Source organism: Myotis yumanensis, unplaced genomic scaffold, assembly GCF_028538775.1.
Source record: "Myotis yumanensis isolate MYYU_CA2020_CCGP unplaced genomic scaffold, mMyoYum1.0.hap1 SCAF_17, whole genome shotgun sequence".
Lineage (NCBI taxonomy): Eukaryota > Metazoa > Chordata > Mammalia > Chiroptera > Vespertilionidae > Myotis > Myotis yumanensis.
Genome location: NW_027223768.1, coordinates 7,753,445 through 7,775,493, shown reverse-complemented (window position 1 = coordinate 7,775,493; position 22,049 = coordinate 7,753,445). Strand labels below are relative to the sequence as shown.

At 41.5% G+C, this 22,049-nt stretch overlaps 1 protein-coding gene across 2 annotated transcripts in view; it reads right to left on the bottom strand.

The window, feature by feature from the left end:
* The window catches only part of MAGI3 (membrane associated guanylate kinase, WW and PDZ domain containing 3), a 144,072-nt gene that overhangs the window by 57,498 nt on the left and 64,525 nt on the right, over positions 1–22,049 (bottom strand). The gene's annotated exons all lie outside the window — the stretch shown is intronic.

Here is a 22,049-nt window from a genome sequence, read left to right as displayed (position 1 = left end):
ATATGCTGACAACTTCCAAATTCTTATCACCTCTCTATTCAAATATGTTCTTGCCACACTGACCATCTTTCTGACCTTTGAAAAGGCCAAACGGGTCCTACCTCAGTGCCTTCTCTCACTAAATTGAACAGGCATTTTCTTTCCACTTACTTGACTCCGCGATACAATGTGAATAAAACCAGAGCGGAAGATTCTTTTCTTATTTGTGGGGGAAATGGGAAATAAAAAGAGGAATATGAGGGGAGTCTCCAGGAAATAGTAAGTAGAAAAATGGAGGACTGAAGACATCTGATAGCAACGAATTTTTAGTGAGAGCTGAACTTAAAATGAAACCCAAAGCAATACTGTTCAGTGGAAAGATAATCAGGAAAGAGCAATGCTAAGACAAAATAGATTATCTTACTGAATAAGAAATAACTGCTTAATCAAAATGTACTCTTTGTTTTATTTTTAAAATATATTTTTATTGATTTCGGTGAGGAAGGGAGAGGGAGAAAGAGATAGAAACATCAATGATGAGAGAGAATCATTGATGGGCTGCCTCCAGCATGCCCCCACTGGGAAATCGAGCCCGCAATCTGGGCATGTGCCCCGACAGGGAATGGAACTGTGACCTCCTGGTTCATAGGTAGACATTCAACAACTGAGTCACACTGGCCGGGCTACTCTGTTTTATTTGAACAGCATAGTTATGACAGCGTTAGATAAATCAAAAGGTTACTACAGATCAGTTCATTCTTTTCACCCACATGAGAGAGTACTAATATAAGCAGGAAATCAGAGTCCTTCTGAAGTTAGAGATAATACTCAGATCCTTAACTGAATACACACAAGCCCAAATGTCCCTGTTTTGCCAAAAATAGATGCTAAGGAAGCCTGAAAGCCCTAGCCGGTTTGGCTCAGTGGATAGAGCGTAGGCCTGTGGATTGAAGGGTCCAGGGTTCGATTCTGGTCAAGGGCACATGTCTGGGCTGTGGGCTTGATCTCCAGTAGGGGGCGTGTGGGAGGCAGCCAATCAGTGATTCTCTCTCATCATTGATGTTTCTATCTCTCCTTCTCTTCCTCACTGAAATCAATAAAAATATTTTTTTAAAAAAAGGAAAAGAAAAAAAAAAAAGAAAAACTGAAAGATATTCACAGGGAGAACACAGAAGAATCCCTAATCCCACAGATTGCTTCCACCAGGCACTTAGGGGCCCCATCAACTGGAGTCCAATCCAGATGGGAGCATATTATTTCATTTGTTATTTATATTATAGTACTTGTTTGTCGTCGTGTAGAAGGAACCCCTAATTCAAAATCAATACCGCACAATCTCATTGCTTACGGAATAAAAACATATCCAATAATGGGTTCAACAAGTCAATTATAAAGGTTAACCAATTATATGGGTTGGTGTTCCTTAAGATTAATAATTAATAATGAACTACACTAGCTACAGCAGTCATCATAGACTTCCTTGCTTCAGGAAACCAAAAGAATTTTCAGAAGGGGACAAAATGTTACTGTTGCCTCTTTGATACGATTCTAGGAAAAATTTTTAAGTATAAATAACCTGGTCAGGCGAGGGCCAGCCAACAGTCACTGCAGAAGAACCTATACTATCAAATGTACATGAACTTCTGCCTTTTGTGTAGGCAGCACTTCACAGAAACTTGACATGTCAAGGGCATGAAACACATCTACCCGGGGTTAATGTAGTTGTTGTTAAACAAATAAGAAAAAAGGCTCCTCACAGTAGCATTTTCACCCAGCCAGCCTTTGCTCTGGGCGCTGAGCTCGTTCATTGACTTCTAAGTGATTTATAAGTCAGGTTGATTTATGAAAGTTACAAACAGATCTATATATCTAAAATACAGCTCAGGTGGGGAAAGGCCTACAACTGAAATTTCAATCATATAAATTCAGGCACGCTAGTTTTGATATATAAATCCTTAGTCGAAAGAACTCTGAAGTAGAAATCCACACTTTCTGAATATATGCAAATTAATACCCACTCCTGGGTCTCTCTGAGGCATCGGTGTGTAGGGTCACTGATTACTACTTAGATCAACCCTGTGGCATGCTGGCTTAGGTGCGGCCACAGGAGCAGCTGTACATCAGCCTAAATGCCAACATGTCGTTGTCTTTCCATGAGGATAGTCTAGCAAGTGGTTGGCAAAGTCTCCTAAAGTCAAGATACAACACGTCTTTAGCATTCTCTAATCCAGTCATTACAAAAAAAAAAAAAAAATAGAAAAATGAGGTCTGTTTGACATGTCTTATTCTTATAAATTCACATCGATTCGTGGTGATCATCCCATTCTTTTCTAAGCACTTACAACACTGTATTTTTAAAAAATAATCTCTTCAAATTTTGATTGCAGAGAAATTGACAAAAAACATATGATTTCACTTATATGTTGGATCTAAAGAACAAAATAAATGAACAAAACTGAAACAGACTCATAGACTCAGAGAGCTAGCTGGTGGCTGCCAGAGGGGAAGGAGGTTGGGGGCCTGGATGAAAAAGGTGAAGGGATTAAAAAGTACAAATTGGCAGTTACAGAATATTCAAAGGTATGTAAAGTACAGCACAGGGAATAGAGTTAACAATCCTATCTAATAAAGATGGAATATGCAAATTGACCATCACACCATCACAAAGATGGCGGCACCCATAGCCACAAGATGGTAGCACCCAGTCCCCTCAACCCCGCCAGAGTTCCCCAGTCCTTTCAGCCCTGCCGGGGGGGGGCGGCAGGCACACAGTGTGGCCGGATCCGCCCTCAGCCCCCCAGGTGCCCAGGGCTGGCCCGAGGCACAGGCAAGCCTCAGATGTTGGCTGCCCAGCCACCCAGGGCAGGCCCAAGGTGCAGGCAAGCCTCGGATGGCAGCTTCCCAGCTGCCCAGTGATGCCCGAGGCTCAGGTAACTAGGGCCAGCCGAGGCTTGTGCTGCTGGCAGTGGCAGCAGCAGAAGTATGATGGGGGTGTCGCCTCCTGCCCCTGAGGGCTCCTGGACTGTGAGCAGGCCAGCTGAGGGACCCCCCTCCCCCACTCCAGTGCATAAATTTTCATGCACCAGGCCTCTAGTATTGTAATAACTCTATATGGTGCTATAACTATATATAATAACTATATATAAATATATCAAGGGGAAGGAACACCTTGTAAAGTATGTGATTGTCTACCCACTGTGCTATACACCTAACACTAATGCAAAACAATGTTGAAAGTAAACTGTAATTGAAAAATAAATAAAGTTAGGGAAGTGGGCTTGAGTTTTCACCATCTACTTTATGTCTTTTTGGAAACTGGGACATTGGTTTCTCTTCATTCTCCTGGTACTTCCCACATCCTCCATAGTTCCACAAAGAATATTGACAATAACCCTGGGATCGTATCTGAGATTCCCTTCGACTCCTGTGAGGCCATTCAGTTGAGTCCTAAAAACTTACATTCATTTAAAGTGAATGATCCTCTTGCTATCTCCTAATCTTCAAAAAAATGTAATTTCACCTGTTTGGGGTTGTTTTATCTTTTACTGCTGGAAAAGTAATTCTGCTAGTTCGAGATCATGGAAGCCAGTGATCTAACCAATGCTGATTGCTAGTCACATTGCTTATTGCTAATTTCATCTATGCTATCTGAAATCGGCCTACAATCAGCTAACACTAACATCTGACAGTAAGCCTACTTTTCCTTCTTGTTGCTCTCACTCCAAACACAACCTTGAAAGCTCTTCGTGCTCTCTGAAGTATCACAGCTCCTTGTGAGCTTCCTTTAAAAAAAAAAAACAACCCTTAAATGTTTATTTCTTAGTCTACTTGACGCTGTAGAAATGTGATTCAGTCTCCTTCCACCTGCCAATCATATACATCTTTTTAAAAATCTAAGCTGCTGAGAGCATTTTGTGCACCCTTAAGGATTTCTTCATGTAAATTTTCTTTCAGAAAGCTCATCTTGGAACCACACCTATGGAATCTGTAAAGAAAAATCAGTTTTCCTCAAAGGCAAAGTATGGCTAAAACCATGCCTCGGTTCTCTTCCTTACCCCGACTAGAAGATGGCTGAGCGTTTTTCCCCAAATAAACTGTCCATTTAACTAGCTCAACACAGCCAAGGTTACTAACCAGCCCTCTCCCAGTAGACCTGGACTCCGAAGCGCAGTGTGTTTTATTACTTCCTCCACCCCCTGGGCGTCTCAGCAATAAGAGAAAGTTCCATGAAATGGTGAAAGTGATACGCCTAACCCGAACTCCAAACTGGCTCCTTGGCTTAAGGCAGGGGGTCCCATCCATCCACCCACGCACCTCCATCTTTTGAGTTTCTTCTCAAGCATAAGTTTATAAGAGCACAGCTTTTAAGAGCTCCTTCCTAAGAACCTACCCTTCCACGAAGCAGTCACATCTACTGTGTCAACAAATATTTACCCAGTGTTTGGTAGTAGGCACTTGGGGGTAAAGCAGTGAACGAGAGTGCCCCAATTTGGAACTCAAAGCCTGAAGGAAAGACGAACATTAAAATAGAAATTCCAAAGCCGGGAGCATTATGAAAGAGAAGTCTAGAGCACTGTGGGCATCTATCATCTAGATCCTCAGTCTGAGGAGTCTGGGAAGACTTCACTGAGTTACAATGGAGCTGTAACCTAAAGGATAAAGAGGAGACAGGTAGGAAAAAAGGGGGGACGTAGAAGGACACACAAAGGTACTAACTTGAGGTGGGAAAGAACACGGTGCTCACAGGACCTGAGAGGAGTCCAGTAGAGCTGGTTCTTGGAGAGTGAGGAAGAGCTCACACAAGCTGGGACAAGACCCAGGGACCAGTCGGTTGAGTAGAACCTTGTAACAGTAATTTAAAAGAACATCAACTAGCTCAGGTCTGACACCAAGGCCCTTCATAATTGCTATACACGAACAACTATGGCCACATTCCATGGTTGGAATTTTCCATATTTGTATTCAAATGCCATCTTGGTATTTCTATTCTATCTAGAAGAGCATATTTAATGCTGTAAGCTGAGAAGACCCACGTCTACAACATTCTTTAAGTATGCCACTGTCATTGCAGGCAAGTAGGCACTTAATGAATTTAACACTAATTTGTATAATGCTTCCTCAGTCTCAAATTGGAAAAACATTAAATACTCAGGAATCCTGTGAGCCATTTCAGTCTTGAAAACTGGTCATCTTTTAGTAGTCTTCGGAGTTAATTTGAAGAATTAACACAAACTAAAGCATTCAAGCATATCTTCTGCAAAATACTGCTGCCACCTCACCAGACAGGAGACGGTCTCCTGCTGATGGAGTTCACACTCGTTCTTTTGCCCTCCCCAGCTTCACTGACATATGTAAGTTGAAGGTGTACGAGGTGATGATTTTCTATGGAGGTTTGCACCTCCATCCCCTGACATAATACCATCTTTTGTGCGTACAGTGATAACATTTAAGATCTAGTTTCTTAACTATTTTCAAGTCAATAATGCAGTACTGTTACTATAGTCACCATGCTGCACGTTAGATTTCAGAACTTATTCATCTTATAGCTGGAAGTCTGTACCCTTTGACTAACATTTCCCCATTCCCCGCACCCCCAATCTCTGGCAACCACCAATCTAGTCTCCATTTGTAAGAGTTCTGCGTTCTTGTTGTTTTTAATTCCACATTTGAATGAAGGCATACAGTATTAGTCTTTCTCTGTCTCAGGTCACATTCTTTGTCCATATTGTCAATTATGATAATAGTACATGGTAAATGGAAGTGTCCATTCTCCATTGGTTCCTAGAAGCAGCCATCATAAACACATCGGTCGGATTCGCCTACCGCCCTGGGTCCTACACCTCTGGCAGTGTGAGGTCAAGTCTTCCTTCCCTCCCTTCCTTATTATCATTATTTCAATGAATTTGCAATCAAAAGACTTGGAGTATAGCCGAAGAAAGCACTCTGTGGTTTGGGTAGCCTATACACCGGAAAAATCCCTGAACTGCACCCAACTAAACATACCCATTACTAAAAGCCTAGGACTGTGTGTTTATTACATGTAGAATTCAATATTAATGCAGCATTGAAATTGTTTCGTTATATTCAAATTAAAAATAAAATAAAACCCATGATCATGTTGTATACTTTACAAAAAACGTTTCATGGTTTTTATTTGGGTAAATAAAACAAGTACTAGTATTTCCGTGTAGGGTAATATTTGCAAGTAACAATAATTTCTCTAAAAAAAACTCTGATGTGTGGTCAGGGATCTGAGTTATAAAGAAAAAGAGTAAGTGCTCCAGAGGAAAATGCTGCTGTATGTATGTATGTATGTTCTACTTCTGAGCAAACCCCACCCCACTCCTGTGAACACTCTGTCCTACCCCTCCAGGCTCCATCCCCAACTCTCTCCCTGTGGTTTCGGCTTTGTGTCTAACCCCTGACCCTCCCCCGTGCTGTGTGCATGTAAATACTGTTAGAGAAGAAGGCCTGGACCTGGACCACCCCCATGGGATACCTGTCGGCCTCCCTCACTGCATCTCAGGCCTGGGTACAACCAGGAACTGTGTGTTGTTCACCTCTGTGTTGCTCAACCTTCCTAGCACAAGGCTGAATAAACACTTCTCTTAAAACACACCAGGCTGGCACTTTAAGTAATGGGATTGCTGTAATGGTGGGGCTTTCACAGAATTCAGCTTAGAAAAATACCTGCACTTCAATCCTCAAAGACACAAACATTCTTTCAGTCAGCAGACCATTACAAGTAATGTTTTGACTATAACAACGTGGACAAATGCTTATGGCATATTTTAAATGGAAAAAGGTCACAAAACAGAATATGCAGTGTGGCCCCAAATTAAAGCACGTCTGAGGCTATGCAACTAAAAATATGTAAGGGACGTATATAAAGCAAACTCATTCTAAATACTTAATAATGCCTAAAATATTATTGCAGGGTATAATTGAGTGATTTTTTAAAAAATTTTTTTCTTTAAAAGCCTTTCTCTTCACGGTTTTTATGTTTTCAGATTTTCTACATTGAAAAATCTATTACTATAATGAGAAAAAACTTTTATTTTGACTTAAAAATATATATTTGTATTGATTTCAGAGAGGAAGGGAGAGGGAGAGACAGACAGAAACATCAATGAGAGAGAATCATTGATTGGCTGCATCCTGCACGTCCCCCACTGGGGATCAAGCCCACAACCCAGTTATGTGCCCTGACCGGGAATCGAACCGTGACCCGCTGGTTCATAGGAGCTACTTGTGTCTCATGGGGAAAGCCAGTTAATCAAGGCTGGGAGTGAGGATGGGATGGGGGCACAGTGCACTCTGGGCAGGGAAGAGCAGACATGGGGAGTGAAAAGCAGAGGCGGAGGGTTGTACGATAGAGGCAGGAAGCTCAGAAGAGCAGGCTTTACCTATGACACTAAAAGGTTAGAACATTACTCTGTAGTGAAAAAGTCACTAAAAATTTGAAATAGCACAGCCAAGACTTCATCCACCTATTCAGGTAGATCATTCTGGTGACAATGTGGACTCTAGACACCAGTCGGAGGGCAGTAAGACCAGCAGAGAATGGGTTTAGCCACAAACCAATTAATGCTGGCAGGAGCAGTAACAGAAGAATCAAGGCAGCAAAAAATTGGGTTGGCGAAGGCGACTCAAGGAACATGCGCAGAACATAAGACATTAATCGAGACACGAAGCGAAGGTTCACAGATTTGCAGAGCGCTCTAATTCCAACTTCAAATTATAGGAGTCCCTGGAGGAGAAAAGAGAATGAACTAAACAATCAATAAACAAGGCGTGAGGCTGAAGAAAACGGAAAACATTTGAGAGAAATGGGACTGGAAATTGAAAGGCTCAGCGTGCGTCAAGAAAAAGGAAAACAGCATCACAAGGACCCAAATTTAAACTCTTCTCTTTTTGAGTCTCTAAGCTTCCCAAAAGAAAAAAAAAATTAGAGTCAAAATTAAGAGAGATTCAGATAACTCCACGGTGAAAGACATGTGATGTCTGTACCCCATTTGCTTGGCAATAAAAAGTCAGATCTTTGGTGGTAGTGGTGGGTTAAAAAAAAATATTTTTTCATCTGACTACCTTTTCTTCAGAGAACAATGACAGGAATAATCTAGAACTCTGTGACTGAAGCTAAAAGAAAACCTTATCATTTAGAGCTGCTGTAGGCAAATACTATACTATTATTACGGCGATAAGAAATAAACAGGTGACACATGAGAAAGAAATGTGAGACAGAGGCAAGGTAACGAGACCAATAGGAAGTGGACACAACACACAGACTATCTTATTTTTCATGGGGGAACGTCCCAAATTACTGCTCCAGAGAGAAATAGAAATTGACCACAATTCAGTGGGAAAGACTTTGTGGTAAGTTCAAGACTAACATCAGGCCCTGGCTGGTTTGGCTCAGTGGATAGAGCATCGGCCTGTGGACCCAAGGGTCCCGGGTTCAATTCCAGTCAGGGGCACGTGCCTGGGTTGCGGGCTCGATCCCTAGTTGGGGGTGTGCCTAAGGCAGCCGATCAATGATTCCCTCTCATCATTAATGTTTCTGTCTCTCTCCCTCTCCCTTCCTCTCTGAAATCAATAAAAATATGTTTTTAAGAAAAAAAAAAAAAAGACTAACATCAGATCCTCTCTGTGGCTCCTCAAAAACATATACCTTCATTATCATAAAATTATATCACCTTGCAATGACATTATGAGGCCCTTTGATAACACCCTGTTGGAATTCATGTTTCTAAACTCTCAAAAGATAATGATCCATTTGTGTGTTAAGCTCAGTAAACTTCACATACTTGGTTAAATTTTAAATCTAAAATTAAAATCAAGTCCACTTTTGCTGCTCTTGAAGAATACGATCTCTCCTATTTAAGAAGGACTAACATAACAAAACCTACCACAGAAAAGACTTCCTAGTTATCAAGAGCTTTTAGAGTCAATGATGACATTATTTTTTACCATTTGTACCATTTTTCTTCCCAAATATGAATAATCATTAACAGTAAGGCTATATGTATATAATAACTATTTTAATTAAATTACCTAGTTAATTCAGTGAAGAAACCACTTTAACTGACTTTATTTGTTAAAGTAATGATTTCTAATTGGCTCATAATTATGTATCTGTCATTGAAAAATGATACATTATAAAATTTTAAATAAAGAGTCCTACTTTATAGCAGTAGTTTAAAAAATTTCGCAAGAACAGAATCCTACCTTCAAAGAGATTTTATGAGGTATTCTGAATGTACAAAAATAGATCGTTTGAGCAGCATTGCACCAGCCACCTTCTGTTAATATCGTGTTATGTATCAAGGCTCCCATAGCAAGATCAATTTAGTCAAAGATGGTGCCCTGTGGGTGTTTTTTTTTTTTTCCCCAATACAACTTCTTTTTAAATACAGAACTCTTCTTTTATTAGTTGAAAAGAGAGGGAGGGAGAAAAATATATATAAGACAAAAAGAAAAAAAGGAAGGAAGGAAGGAAGGAAAGAAAGAAGGAAAGAAGGGAGAGAAAAGGGAGGGGGTAAAGCCATTAAGAAAAAAAATGGCAAAATAAATGACTATAGACAGTTCACAGCAAAAGAAATGCATGAGAAGCATTCAACTTCACTCACAGATAAATGCTAGTTCAAACAGCGCTGAGATGCCATTTCTCGCTATCAGACTGATGGCACACGCACCAGCATTGGGGAGGCTGTTTCCATACCCTGCTCCTGGCGCCCTGGTGCACCCGGCCAGGGTCGGGGGCTGGAAAGAGACCGGCCACGGGCTCCCAGCAAGGGGGTGCATTCTCCACAGAGAATTTACGAAGTAAAACTAAAAGTTGTCCTGCTTCCTATGGTCACGTGGCAGCAATTTCTAAGAACTGTCAGCAATAAAACACTCCCTGAAAAAACTCCTTTGTCACAAATGCTAAATAACTTCCCGATTGCTGGGGAGTTTTAATCATACGTAAGCTTCAAGTTAGACGCTTTATTACTTATTTCTTAAACCTTAAATTAGATGTGGAACGTAACGTGGAGGACTCCCAGTTTGGCCCCTGATGGACACGCTCAGTTGTACCCATTCACTTCAGAAGTTTGCGGGGCTATGAAATGAGCCAAGCTCCATCTGAGCACAGTTTGTCTCCAGCCCTTGTGATATACAACGTTCAAACAATAGATTCCAAACAAACAAGGAGAGCCCTATGCTATTTCTCTTTTCTGGGTTACCTTTTCTTCTGGTAGGAAGTTTCAGATGAGCTAATCAGACACACAAATATTTACAAGACAGCCGGAATCAGCCTTGAACAATGAGTGATCGTACAACACAACGTTTTAAAAACAGTTATTTAGAGAACAGAGTGCGGAAACGGTGGTCCAGGTCATTAACTATACAACAATTAAACATAAGGAAGTGGGCATTTACATCGGGAAAAGGCAACCAAATTCTGAAGAACGTCAGGACAGACGACAGAACATGCTGCTCATACTTTTCTAGAAGAAACCAAAAGGGCAATGTGTATTAGAATGCCTGGTGATAGCTGGTGGATCCAATAGGCTGCCTCTCATCGGGGATCGAACCCACAATGTGGGTAGGTGCCCTGACCAGGAATGGAACTGGCAACCTTTCGGGGCAAGGGCTGATGCCCAACCAACTGAGCCACACCAGCCAGGGCAGAAAATTCTTTACCTAAGAATGCCAACTCACAGATGTGGACGGAATGACAGAATTAGCAACCCCCAGTGAAATACTCCATTTGGCCAGGGTGATGTTCCTAAAGGGTAAATCTGAGTACATCACACCTCTGCTTTCCACATAACCTTCCAGTGGCTTCCAGCTGAACTCAGAATAGCATTCAAGTCGGTTCGTTAGGGTCACAAGGCTCCTCTGCAGCTCCCTGTCCATACCCCATGCCCACTGCCATCCTTACACTCCTCAAAGTTCGGTGCTCTCCCTGGGCGTTGTTCGCGATGCTTTTGTCTCTCCGGGACACTCTTTCACCAACCCCTGGCCTGGCCGTTTCTTACACACTCTTTACTCCTGCATTCATGTCTGCACGTGGATGCCATCTCTCTGAAGCCTCCTGATCCCCCAGTTCTAAGTCAGCTGCCGCTCTTGGTTAAATCCTTGGGACCCTGTAATCCCCTCATCTAATATACAGACCTCATCCCACGGTACTTTAACTGCCTAATTACTTGTCTGTTTCACTCCCTGGATTACCAGTATCAGGAGAACAGGAACAAGGCAGCAAGAACGCAAGAGAGACTGAAGAAGTAATAAAACGCAACGGAACAACTGGAAGTCTTAGCTAAAGAGCACAACCTTCTGGGTCCAATCGTATTTTTTTCTTTATAAATCTTATCTTCTAGAATATTCTACTCCAAACATGTATTTTACTTTTAATGACCTTCCACATTACTCACATTATCTACATTACTCATTCATCTCCTGCAAACTTTGAACTGGTAGAGTTAAGTGAAGACTATAGTGAGAAAATATAGTTTTAAGAAAGTCTGCTGTCTTTTAATCTTCACACGCTGTTTTCAAAAGGACATTCTACAAAGCAATTGTCCTAGACTCTTCAAAATGTCAATGTCACGAAAAAGAAAGAAAAAGGGAAGACACTAAAAAGCAGGAAGATTGGACTAAATTAACAGATTGAAGAGTCAGGACAAGTAAAGTAAACGTGACTCCGGTTTGGATCTTAGACTTTTAAAAAGATAGAAAGACATAAAACAAAGAAAAATCCATGAATAATGTTACTCTAAAGGACATTTTTGGAACAACTGGGGAAATCTGAACGTAGCCTGTATAGCAAATACTTCTGTCTCATCCTTATATTCATTGAGTGTGAAAATAAAGATAGTGTGGCTATGCGGGAAAATGTCTTTGTTCTCAGGAGATACAACACGAAGTGTCATGAGTACGTAATATGTGCAACTTACTTCCAAGTGGTTGACTTAAAAAAAATCACACACACACACACACACACACACACACACACACACGACACATGAAGCAAATTTGGCCTAAGTTAAAATTTGTCTAAACAAAAAGTATATTAATGCTTATTGACTCTTCTCTTCCCATTTTGGTAGGTTTGAACTAAAAAAAAAAAAAAAAGTTGGGGAGAAATAGCTAATATTCACTGAGTGATTATTCCAGGCCGGACCATGTTCTATGATATTTCTGTGTGTTTACCCTCACAATACCCCTGTGGGTCACAGTGACCGGAAGAAATGTATTTTAAAACCTCTTATGAAACACAATCTAATCAACAAAATCACATCCCTATGTTAATTTGTCAACATTTACTTGTTGGTTCAGTTCTACACCCCTGGCATCTAAAACAAAGATAGGTACACAGTAGGCACACAAATGTTTGCTCAACTTCTACATGCTTATGAATCTTTTTTATACAGAATTGAGAAAAATAGTCTCAAGGTATTCATTCATATTGTGATCATTTTGTACCATGTCATTTTTCATTTCTATTTAACAAATAACATCAGATCCAAAAGTTAATATGCCTGAAGCATTCAAGTCTGAATTGACCGTGTCTATATTTTAAACCGTAGAAATCAGCTATCATATCATGAAACAGGCATGAATTTATCATCTTCCGAAGCTATAATAATTATGACAGGCAGATCTGTCACTTAAGTTGCATCGCACGTGCGCAGAAAAGAATTTCACACAGCAGACCCGAGACTATGCTGAGAGGGGCCTGCTGGCAAGACTGGCCCACAGCTCGCCTCCGGGAACCTGGACTGCGGGAGGGTTCCCACCATTCCAATGAGAGTGGCTCAGGGGCCTAAACCCTCTGTGAAAACAATGCGGTCCATGCTGAGTATCCGATTCCCCCAGGAGCCTGGAACTCTGGCACCTGCAGGCAGAGGGTGCCAGCGTGACCAGCCAAGTAGACACTGGGCCCTGGTCTCTAACGAGCTTCCCTGGTGGACGATGCTGCACGCGTGCCCTCCTAACTCAGTGCTGGAGGAAATGAGGGCCTGGCTCCCTCAGACTCGGTGCCCTGCGCCTTTCCCAGTCGCAGGAATTAACCAGAGCCAGGAGCAGGACGGCGTGCGGAGTCTGGGTCCTCCGAGGCGGTCAGCACCTGCCAGTGGACTTGGAGACCATCTGGAGACACAGATGTGCCGCACCAAGCTCATCATTAGGGATAAGGAACATCATCAGACATGGAGCACATTTCCATGCAAAGTCATAACAAAAGGAAGTTTAGTAAAAGCCACTAGGATTTTTACTGTGGACTGTGTTTTATAACACTTACTTCTTTCCGATGGTTAATCTATCTAGGCCTCCCTCATGGGATAAGGAAGAAAAAAGATAATTAATGATGAGAAATTCAATTACATTGTAAGCTACGAATCATGTCTCAAGCCTCCAAAGCAATGGAATTGTTCTTAAGAAATCTCATTTCTATCCCACTCCACCATCAAAAAGTCCACAGGCACCCCCATAGACACACCTCTGGGACAGGTGTCTGGAGCCCAGAGATGACGTTTTAAAGGAAAGTTTCCTGAGGCTTTTGCTTCTGTTTCATAGACAGGATTAGGGTGATGGCAGAAAGCATCAATGTCCCCCTTCACGTCTACAATGATGAGTAGCTCCTAATAATGGGGGAAACACACTGTTATTCACTCCTCAGAAGAAATAAAATTTGGGGACAGTATATATTAAAAAATTGATTAGCTGCTCTCTACATCATATATATAGTTCCATTCATAAATACGCACTGACAAGAACTCTTACATTCATATTTTAGAAAAGGCTTATTTTATGCAAAATCCTATATAACAAAACCCTAATATGCAAATCCACCGAATGGCAGAATGACTGGTCGCTATTACGCACACTGACCGCCAGGGGACAGACGCTCAATGCAGGAGCTGCCCCCTGGTGGTCAGTGCGCTCCCAAAGGGGAAGCGCTGCTCAGCCAGAAGCCGGGCTCACGGCTGCCTCTGCTGCAGGCGGGGGGTAAGGAGCGAGGGGTCCCGGACTGCAAGAGCCCCGGACTGTGAGAGGGATGTCTGACTACCGGCTTAGGCCCGATCCCCACCCGTGCACGAGTTCATGCACTGGGCCTCTAGTATTAAATAACATTCTAAATAAATATAATTACTTTTTAAGTAACAATGGTTAGACTTACAGTCTCTCTACAGGCAATCCACAATCCTCATGTTTAACTCTCACAGGAAAATATATTTGGCCTAACAAGCTTCATAGCAATTTCACTTTGAGATTCTTCTTCTGGCTACAGAGAGATAAGGTGCTTTGCCGAAACTTTACATCGAAGTCTGAACAGAGGCAACTGATAAATGGGAATAGGGATGGGGGTAGGCGATTTGCTATTCTGATTATGGGTGAAATGCTTCAATATCTAACCAAAGAGCCAAGTGTAATATACAAATGATTATGCTTCTGTTGTACTTCATGCGGACACGTTAGAACAAAACACCACAGCAAGGTTTCTTCCTAATTTTAACTGCTCTGCTTTCCCATGTAAAGCCACTGATCATATAAATAAAAAAGTCTGCTTGCTAGTTTATGAAGCTGTACACGAAGAGATACCAAACACCGGAAACCAGTCAGGTTGAACTTAGTGAATAAGAACTATAGCCCCAAGTCTAAACCTCATTCATCCACTTCGTCAATATGAATTAAACCGTCGCCAGGTCTCTGCGCTCTGGGAGCAATGTCAGTGGATGGCGTTGGTTACGACAGAACCTAGTAAGGTGAGTTGGAGACACCGAAGAGGAAGCCTTCGACTTTAGAGATCCCGAGGATGTGCCAGCAGAGTCCTTGTAGGTGAGGAGGAACATTAAAGGGTGAAGATGAAGGGTATTAGCAGGATCCACATTCCGGTTCAGATCCAGCACTTTCAGCAGAGACGCACTGGGAGGACGCAGACAGACCTGATTTTGAGTCCTGCCTCTGTCGTTTACTCACTAGCTGGGTAAGTGGGTTACTTATCGCTGGTCCCTCACTTTCCTTATCTGTAAATTAAGATAATGCCTATTCTATGGGGTTGTCTTAAGGATTAAATGAGATAGGGAGGTAATCATGTTAAAGGTTTAGTCGCAGAGAATGCATTAAAAGATGCCAGCTCACTTTTGGAGGTCACAGATAAATAAAAGCAACTTGGGTTAAGTTGCGCAACGTAACTTTTTAAATTATTATTAAATTTACTGATTCTAGAGACAGAACAACGAAGAGAAAGAGACAGAGAAGCATCAATTTGTTCCACTTATTTATGCATTCATTGGTTGATTCGTGTATGTGCCTTGACCGGGGATCGAACCTGCAACCTTGGCGTATGAGGACAAGACTCTAACCAACTGAGCTACGAGGCCAGGGTTTTATAACTGCTTTTTAATGTAACACAGTTCTTAACTAATTTTAGACAAACATTTAAGAAAAGAGAGTAGAATTTATTTCCTAGTCTTCACTTTCTCATTCCTTTTAGTCAAAACTGTACACATCAGGCCACACTCCCACCACCTGACAGGTTAGATTCCATTCCAACCAACATCATGTCACAAAACTGAACAGTCTCAAGCATGTCTCATCAGCCAGGTATCACAACACGGTGATAAACAGCGGCCTTTGGGAGTTTGTTGCAATGAGATCACAGTATTATTATTATTTTTTGCCCTTTTTATTGAAGAAATGGTTTCTCCCCCTGCTTTTGTTCTGTCACTGTGACATTCTACGGAAGAGACACTTTGATACAGTGGCTAAAACCAACATCTCAAAAGCCATACTGTACCCACATCAGATTTACTTGTAAAGATGCATACTGTGTGCTTAAAAACTCCAGGCAGGGGCTGGCCATTAGGGCACTGACCCAGGACGCTAGGCTTCTTACGGCAGGAAAACGCCTCTTACTTGCTCTTCAGGTTTTACACGGGGTCGTGGTTCTTGCCAGTGGAGTTAAGTTCTCTGTTTGGGTCTTGGCTCGGTGGTTTTAGGAAGCTACAGGGGCACAAGGGCTTTGCCTCACCATTAAGGAGACCACTCCAGAGAGGACAGAAGGAAAAGAACTGGCTTTAAAAATCTTAACCATCGTGACCCCGAAGCAGCCTTTTATTCCTCTTCCTTACAAATGTAACAAACAATATTTTGAGACAGAATAAGAAGCACATAGCGCGGCGGATGGATGGCTTTGTAGAAAGAAGTTCTCGCCCTAATTTCCAAATCGAACACGCAAACATGTTTAGATAGTTAAGTGTCTGCTGCAGTAATGGAGTTAATTATGCTCTCTTCAAGGCCTGCAATTTACAATTAAAACCAAATAAAGAGAGATCTTACCATTTCATTTTTAAGTCTATTAGTTCTCCGAATAGGAGATTCATGTGCTTAAACCTCTGCCAAGTATGACTTTGATTTAGGGATCTAACGCTTGACATAGAGGAAAATGTTTCTTTCTTTATGATGATCCCTTAGACCCGTGGTCGGCAAACTGCGGCTCACGAGCCACATGCGGCTCTTTGGCCCCTTGAGTGTGGCTCTTCCTAAGCCTTAGGAGTACCCTAATTATGTTAATAACAATGTACCTACCTATATAGTTTAAGTTTAAAAAATTTGGCTCTCAAAAGAAATTTCAATCGTTGTACTGTTGATATATGGTTCTGTTGACTAATGAGTTTGCCGACCACTGCCTTAGACTCACAAATACATGTGAATCATTTTTTACCCTAAGAATAACTACTTTATTGATTTTAAATGTGGGATTTTTTTTGCCATTAAGTATTTTTATATTAAAGTTACTGTCTTTCCCCCCTTAAAGTATTAAATGACCTCCAAATTTAAAGGGAAATAAAGAAGATTAAAGAGGAATTTCTTTTTTTCAATTTACCTCCCATCAACACAAGGTCAGGAGGGGGTTTGGGGAGAGTGTAATGAAGATAATAATTTGCAATGATGTTACTGTAATTTTAAAAGTCAGCTCCAATTTGCTGCCCCCCTGAGAGCAATGCTCCTAAAAGGTGACTTTTTCCTCAATTAATTCAACTTCCATTGGGTCAAAACCACTTAAGTTATAGCTCAATATCAGCTTCATTAGCCATCCTTCCTTATTAGTTTTCATAAAATTATTAATGAGGCACTTACTACTAGCAAGTAAGAAATCTTTCAGATTTCTGATTCAATCCTTTAATTGTACTGTGGGAAAAAACTGAGGTGTGTGTGCGCGTGCGCACATACACACATACACACACACACACACACACACACACACACAGATGCAGGACCTGCCGAAGGATGCCTAGAAAGTTAACACATGACATTTTTTTACGGATTTATTTTCACTCTACTTTGTATTACTACCTAATACAATGATCAAGTCTCCTACTGAGGTTTAAAGGCCTAAAACTAAAAGAAACACTGATAGCGAAACAACAACAAACAAAACTACCCTAATTCGACTTCAAATAAGAGAACTTCTTTATATTTTAGTAAAAACTAAGGAGGACAGTAAGTGGGAAAGGCAGTACCACTCTGGCTATTAACATAACCTCAATTCCCAGCCGTGTGTGCATTCACTGAAACACTTCTGACTACCCGGTCTGCGCCAGGTAGGTCCCGTGATAGATGCGGAAGACAAGCTCTCATGTCCATGGCAACGGGATGAAGCTGTGCCTCCGAGCTCAGCCATGTACGCCCAGCTGGCGGTATGCTGGAGGGTGGCTTCCCTTATCCTTCAATTTAACTTGATTTTACTTAAATAAACATATTTTGGTCTTTTCTTTGTGGGTGTGTGTGGGGGTAAATATGAATATAAATATTTGCCTGATGAATGCAATCATTCCATGTAGTGGTATGCCACATGTCTATGCGGTGATAGCTCTATTTTTATGCAGATAGTAGGATACAAAAACATAATCAACCTGCAATTACCTTGTGGAGGCAGAAAAGACACTTGCCATTTCATGAATCAAAATCATCTAGCTAATCACCTGGTGACATAAAAATCAAAAGTATCACACACACGGCTATCACATTTGCACAGTAAATACTAAAGCCCCATCAGACCTATGTTTAAATTTGAAACAGATCTGTTGCTGTCTGAAACAGAGGAAACAACAAACCAGATGATATAAAGCAAAACTGATTTTTCCCCCTCTGAGCATGGGCACACTTGGTCCAGCTGCTTCAACTGACAAGCTTCCAAGTAATCAACATTTAGTACTCTGCGCTGACCACTCTTCTATTCAAGCAGAAAACAGAACATGCAAAAAAACAAGCTCAAATTTAGATGTAATTTATGAGTTTGAGCAGGGTACTGGCATAAAAACAGACATATAGACCAATGGAACAGAACAGAGAGCCCAGAAATAAACTCACGCCTATGTGGGCAATTAATATTTGACAAAGGAGGCAAGAACAACGGGGAAAAGACAGTCTCTTCAATAAATGGTGTTGGGAAAATTGGACAAATACATGCAAAAGAAATGAAACTAGCCTACCTTTTTACACCATAAAAAAGAATAAATTCTAAACGGATTAAAGATTTAAATGTAAGATTAGAAAACATAAAACTCCTAGAAGAAAACATTGGCAGTAAAATCTCAAACATTTCTCTTAGTAATATTTTTTTCAATATATCTCCTCAGGCCAGGGAAACAAAAGAAAAAAAAATAAACAAATGGGATGACATCCAACTAAAAAGTTTTTGCACAGCAAAGGAAACCATCAACAAAACGAAAAGACAACTCACTGAACGGCACAACGTATTTGCCAATGAAATAGCTGATAAGGGACTAATATCCAAAATTTATAAAGAACTCATACAATGCAATACCACAAAAACAAGAATCCAATTACAAAATGGGCTGAGGGCCAGAATAGACACTTCTCCAAAGAGGACATACAAATAGCCAACAGACATAAGAAAAGATGCTCAACATCACTAACCATCAGAGATGCAAATTAAAAGCACAATGCAACATCACCTCACACCTGTCAGAATGGCTATCATCAATAAATCAACGGACAATAAGTGTTGGCGAGGATGTGGAGAAAAGGGAACCCTCGTGCACTGTTGGTGGGAATGAAGATTGGCACAGCCACTGTGAAAAATAGTATATGGCGGTTCCTCAAAAAATGAAACATGAACTGCCATTTGACCCAGCGATCCCACTTCTGGGTATAAGAAACCCAAACAGTAATTCAAAAGAATATATGCACCCCTGTGTTCACTGAAGCATTACTTACGATAGCCAAGATACAGAAGCAACCCAAGCGGTCATCAGTAGACCAGTGGGGGAAAAAGAGGGGTACAAACAAGGGAATATTCGGCCATAGAAAAGAATGAAATCTTACCATTTGTGACAGCATGGATGGCCCTAGAGCAGTGATGGTGAACCTTTTGAGCTCGGCGTGCCAGCATTTTGAAAAACCCTAACTTAACTCTGGTGCTGTGTCACATATAGAAATTTTTTGATATTTGCAACCATAGTAAAACAAAGACTTATATTTTTTATATTTATTTTACATATTTAAATGCCATTTAACAAAGAAAAATCAACCAAAAAAATGAGTTCGCGTGTCAGAGGTGACACGAGTCATAGTGCCATAGTGCCGGAGTCCATTCATTGTCTTCACTAGCTGAGTTTAGACAGAGACCCCCAAAAGCTAGTAACCTTTGAAGTCCTAGCAAAGGTCAGAACTGCACCACCCAGTTAATCTAGGAACCACCCAGTTAATTTAGGTAATAATAGCTGAAGCATTCCCACCTTAGTTCCCTTAATTCCTTAGGTACTTGTGTAGATCCTTGTTGATTATTGTTGATCAGATATTCTGCCTATTTCTGGAATTTGTCTACCAATGAGCTAATCCATGTGTCATTCAAACCACCTTACCCTAGGGCTACCCCAGACAAACCTCCTTACCCTAGGGCTACCCCAGATCAAATAAAAGCTTGGAGCGGCCTGAGATCGGTGGAAGTCCTTCGGGACTTGCCCGCCTGGTCCCCCAATATTGCAAAATTATCTCGTGTCTTGTTCTCTCATTTGCTGTGTGGCTCCTCTTTCAGATACTGAACCCTACTCCATGCAGAACGTGGAGGGAGTGTTACTCGACATCATAGGCTCGCCATCACTGCCCTAGAGGGTATTATGCTCAGTGAAGTAAGTCAAAGACAAAAACAAATACCACATGATTTCACTTTTTTTTATGGAATCTGAAAAACAATATAAACGAACGAACAAAACAGAAACAGACTCACTGATACAGAGAACAAACGGATGGTTGCCAGAGGGGAGGGGAACTGGGGGACCGGGTAAATGGGTGAAGCGATTGAGAAGTACAGATTGGTAGTTATAAAAAAGTCACAGGGATGTGAAGTACAGCATAGGAAATGGAACCAATCGTATTGTAATGAGTATGTATGGTGCCAAGTGGGTACAGGAAACATTGGGGAGGACACTCTGCAAAGTGTATGATTGTCTAACCACTATGCTGCACATCTGAAACTAATAAAATACTGAAAAAAAAAAACTTGCTTTTTACGTTTGCATAATTAAAAAGTGACTATCATCCATCTTTCTCAGCTTGTGTTTGCATAGGATCAATCTCCTGCAATATCTATCTAATTCATTTTAAATATCACCAGGTAAATTTTAATAAGGTTTTGTAAATCATGCTTCAAGGATACTTCCCCATACCTACAACTAAATTATCAGAATATTCTGAACAGTCCGTACTTTGGAAGAATGTGATGAACAGAGGATACTATATTCCTTACACGTTTTTACAGTTGAAACCAATTCTTTTTGGGGAAAAAGTGTTTTACCTCTTTATCTGTCCCCAGTTCAACATCCGAAGGTCTATGAAACACCTACCACATGCCAGGCACCTCAATAGGTACAGAAGGGTGAATTTACAAAAATAATGACTGGTCCACACTTCTAAAGAGTCCCCAATCTACTGGGAAAGACACAAATAATTCATCGTAATGTAATGTATTAGAGATATAACAGAGGCCCGGACCCGTGTTACAAGGATGCAGAGTCCTAGAGGAATCAAAGGACATCTGAGCCGCAAAAAAATAAGAGAATGACTCTCAGGGCACACAGTGTGTGAGGTCAGAATCGCGAAGGCCAGGCTGGAAGCCACGAGCGAGCCATGCAACAAGGCCTCACCGTGTGGTGCTTGGGGGAGGACCACTGGGCAGATGATGAGGCCGGGCTGAGGCCGGGATGCTGAGGGACTCAGAAGGTTCCACTGCACAATTCAGCATGTGGGAGACACTGACGCGGGACTGTGATGTGAGCAAGACCTGGCCTCCGGTCCAGAGGGTCTGACAACGGTGCGAAAGAGAAACCGTCCAAGCACCGAGACGCTTCCAGAAGAGAGCCCCGTCCAAGCGCACGTCTGGTCCGAGTGAAAGCGGAAGTTGTCAGCAGAAAGGGTGGATTCAAGAATCAGGCTGAGAAGGCCACACGGATATTTGGTGACCTGAATCGCGTGCATATTCACATACGTGGAATGTCCTGGGGGTGAAGAATGCTGTCCCACATGTCAAAGGAAACAGGTTCCTCCAGGCCTAGGACGCAGTTTCTTTTACATCTGTTTATCTCCCCAGCTCATTGTTCTTCTGTATCATGTTTAGAAACATCTTATCTAAGACTCATTAAGTTTCTGTTACCTAAGAAGCAGTTACAATACCAGCAATCTGCAGGCGAGTATGGATTACAGATACTTGGTTTAGAAATAAAGCTTAATCCTTGCACTTTTTATCTCCTGAGCAAAAACAGGGACCGTGACTAGACCCAGAGACACAGAAACAGTGAGACAGAAGATGCCATTGGGAGGCGGCCTTTAAGAATTATTTTCATAGTGGCATGCTCATTCTCACACCACAGACACCGGCCACAACCGCACAATTCACAGGCGAGCGATGACAAACTGAAACTTTATCCCGATTCAGCTGAGAGCATTCATAAGGCGGGGGCAAAAATAACCATGAAGCCGCTCGTTTTAAGGTTGACAAGTAGTGGGATTAGTAAATAACAGGTTTGGGGTTTGTTTGTTTTTTTAATGCCTGTGTG